Below are 4,049 nucleotides of genomic sequence, written 5' to 3' on the forward strand. Positions count from 1 at the left end.
TTTTTGGCCTGAAAATTCAAATTTGTTGCCGGAAAACATCACCTGAACACCGCAACCACTGCTAATTGACTAACCGCTAACCAACTACCATCACTTGAGAACCATCAACCGATTCCGACGATGGTTCTAAGGTTTCCGGCGACCTCAATAATTGGGGCTTTTACTAGAAAAAGGTTCCTAAAGGTCCGATACGAAGTTACCAAGATGTTTGGGATGAAAATGTTGAGTTTTCAGGAAAAAAAAATTGAGTTTACCGGCCAAAACCGTTTTTCCGGCGACTTGAAACTAACGACGTTAGGATTCTGTTAGTCGCGGACCATTAGAAACAAATACTTTAAAAGTTGGGATCATTAGTAACCAATTCATTAATTGGGACCAGCAGTGACCAAAAGGCAATAGTTGGGGTAATTAAAAACCAATATATCAAAAAAAAAATTATTATAAGTTATTTCAAGAAGCTGTAATTACAATTTACAACCAAAGTATAACAACTTTTTTAACGGCCCAAGATATAGCAACTACTTGGCAAATAGGGCAGCAAAGCTTTAATTTGAAAACCCATTAATCAATTTTTTTATTTCTACTTTTTACTTTTTTATTGGTCAACTTAGTTTATAGGATTCAATTACATAGCGTAGGGGTGTGCAAGTGCGATGTTCAAATCAATTAAAACTGAAATTTTGGTTCTAGGAAACCTTTCAGTTTCGGATATTCGTTTTTTCCGTTTTACTTATAGGTTCAGTTCGGTTATGAGCCGGCTTTTGGTTTTACATTTATGCATGAAATGTGTTGGCCTAGAAAAATACAACCTGAAATAATAAGTTTGGGCCAAAAGCTTTTGACCAAAATTTACTTTAATGGATCTGGAACTAAAACTTTTGGTCTAAAAAGCATGGCATAAATCCGGTTACAAGCGCCGCTTATTCAATTGGAGCGGTTTGGTTTGGTTTGGTTTTGAACAATGTATAAACAAAGCCAAACAATAATTTCGGTTCAAAAAGTACCGCACCATCAGTTATAGTTTGGGTTATTTCTGTTCGGTTTTGAGGTTTTCATTAATCGTTTTCGCTCACTTCTTTACACAATACACGCAACTGAAATTTCAATCAGGTTTTAAAATACAAACAGATTCAATGGTCAATAACTCAATATAGCTAGACCAAATGTATACCTATTGAGTTAATTCGGGTCATAATACCAAGAACCCAATTACATGGGATGGGACATGACAGGCTTCTGCCCATAAAGTAACAATAATATAAAGAGAGAACAGGCAAATATTGTCTTGGAACAAAACTAGCAATCATAAGAAGTTAAGAAGACCAATCCAAACAACCAGCATCTTGACACTGACAAACATTGGCTTGAAAACTAGCACCAGATAAATAACAAAACTCATGATCCAAACAATGAAAAATTTTGGCCCCAAATTTAGTTCTTTAACAAACCCTTCCTCAAATCTAAAAAACACAAACACAATTTCCCAACACATAAAACTAAAAAAAAAACACAACTTTCATCAAATATTAAACTTACTCTTGTACCTTTTTCTCGCCACCTTCAACCGCCTCCGCATTAGAACAATGGTTCTTCAAAACCGTAGCTATATCAACCTCCGATGCACCCGCAAGCTTGAACCGCTCAACCGCAGTCTCCAAATTCTTCTGCCAACCGGCCAACCCCAACTTACACTCAACCTGAGACCTTTCAAACAGCATATTACCCCAAAACAGATGAATCTGAGACTTCATAACCGCCGCTTGTTCTGCTGCTTCATCACCCGACACCTCGTTGACCTTTGACTTTTTCTTCAACTGTTCTTCTTTCTTACTCACATTATTATCTTTTACTTCTTTGGCTTCTTTGGCTCTTTGTTCCTCAAGTTTTTCCCACATTTCGGTTGCGGATTTCATCTTTTGTTCCGCACTATCAAAAAGCTGAATTGTTTCAGTTGGATCCCACTTTGACAGGTCATCTTTTTTAGCAACCACAAACGACCAATACAGTTTCGCCATCTCAAACTGCTGTTGGCCTAACGCCAGTAACCCTTCGTAAAAGTCGGGCTTTATCGATAAGGCTTCTTCATACTTGTCTCTTGCTAATGTGCACTTCTCTTTAACCCAATCGTATGCTGCTTGAAGTCGACTAGCCACCATTTCTTGATCACCAGAGTCGTCAATTGGAATACGTTTACGTGCTGCACACATATGCACATTTCCCCAGTTGAAAAACGCCAAAGCCGCGACATCTTGAAACTTCGAAGCTGCTTTGTCGAATAATACTTGAGCTTCTTCGCTTGTAACGGTTTCCTCAAGCGCTTCCGAGCACATTTCCATCCCGAGCTCGTGTAAGTCAATATGCGCGTCGGGATCAATCCCGACATGAGTTCGAAACAGTTGAGCAAATTCAAACAACCAATCATCCATTTCAACTTCTTTTAACTCTGGGTCTTCGGTTGACGCCGGTTTTTGTGTTTCTTTTTCCGCCTTATTATTATTATTATCCGTCTCGGGGTTAGACTGGGGCACACTGTTGTCTACTTCAACCGGCTCAACAGACTCGATCGGTTCAATTTCAACGGGTTTCGGTTCTTCAATTTCTACTTCTTCCAGCAATGGCGGTTCTTGCTCGGGACTAACCTCGACTATATGTAGTTTTAACATCCCGAACAGATCGGTTTTTTCAATGTCTGGTTCTTTATCGGGTAGAACGGGCCCGTCTGCAATGGATTCGGCTAACCTGAGCTCGTGGGTACACGTTATGGTTACTAAATCCCCGTCATCGTCTTTGTATTTAATCAAAACCGAATTAGAAGACGGGAATCTTTTGCTAACAATCTCTCTTAACACCTTAAAGCTGCAGTTAACCGGCATTTGTGCTAAACGTATATCGTGATCATAAACGAGTTTCAAAGATCTCCATTGAATTGCAGTTTCAGTAGCAACCGGTTTTGATAATATCAACTTTTCAGCCTGCTTATTACTATTAGTATTATTTTCGCCATTAGCACTAGGTTTATTAGTGGATCCACTTGGAAGGCTTTAACACAAGCTTTGGCATTTGGGTTGTTTTGACCTCGGGGTCAACTTCAACAGGTGGGATCGGATACGTCTTATCCACCACCTTATTGTTCCCAGAAGATCCCGGCCCGGTCTTCTTTGGAACAGGCCGAGCCGGAAGACATGGCCCAAGCCCAGCAATGGGGGCTCCACGAATAGCAGAAGCTCCAAGAGCCGCCGGTGAAGGGCGGCTCTGGAGATCCTGCTGGGCCTCCTGGCGGGCCCCAATGATCGGAGCCCGTAGCCTTCTGGCAATCTCCAAAGCATCCCGGTGATTTGGGTCAGCCGATAAGAGAGTCTGCACATCCATCATCGCCATTTCATACTTCCCCACCGCTTCAAAAGCGCGGGCCCTACGAAGTAAGGCCCGCACGCACCCAGGCTGAACCTGAAGAGCCATAGAGCACTCAAACACCACCATTTTGTAATCAATGGGCTTCATTTGCATCAAGCAAGCCGCTCGATTACTATGGTAAATAGCCCGGTCCGGGTGGGTTTTCGGGGTGAGTTTAAGCGCATTCTCATATTGTTCAAGTGCACCAACAAAATCCCTAGCTTGAAACCTCTTGTTACCTTCTTCTTTAAGCTCATTAGCTCTTTTCAAGAAAATAGTTGAATCCAGTTTGACTAGGGTTTTGAGTTTGATTAACACTAGTAGCAGTACCAGACTTCTTCTTCCTACCACCAGATTTGCCCATGTTTGTTTTCTAAGTAAAAAGATAAACTTTAACCTAATTGGGGATGAAATTATTACCTGGGGTTGGATTAGAAGACTGAAGTGAAAGTGGGTTTGAAGCAATTGAGATGAAGATTGAAGATTTGGGGTTTTAGAGTGGTTGAATTGGAAACCCAAGATAACAGCAGTTGCAGTTGCAGTTGCAGTTGCAGAGGATATGAGTTTCAATATCAAGTGGAGTGAGGGGCCGACTTGTATTTGTATCATATAAATATAATTGGGGCTCCATAATTTCTATTATTTCATTTTACTAT

General features: G+C 40.8%; 1 pseudogene; it reads right to left on the reverse strand.

Annotated features, from left to right (window-relative positions):
* Window positions 1-1,467: 1,467 nt before the first annotated feature.
* Window positions 1,468-3,757, reverse strand: LOC143564466 (protein CLMP1 pseudogene; annotated as a pseudogene).
* Window positions 3,758-4,049: the final 292 nt, after the last annotated feature.

The sequence above is a fragment of the Bidens hawaiensis genome, unplaced genomic scaffold (genome assembly GCF_021521415.1).
Source record: "Bidens hawaiensis isolate Kalapana, Puna unplaced genomic scaffold, B.hawaiensis_p1.1 tig00022006_1, whole genome shotgun sequence".
Classification (NCBI taxonomy): domain Eukaryota; kingdom Viridiplantae; phylum Streptophyta; class Magnoliopsida; order Asterales; family Asteraceae; genus Bidens; species Bidens hawaiensis.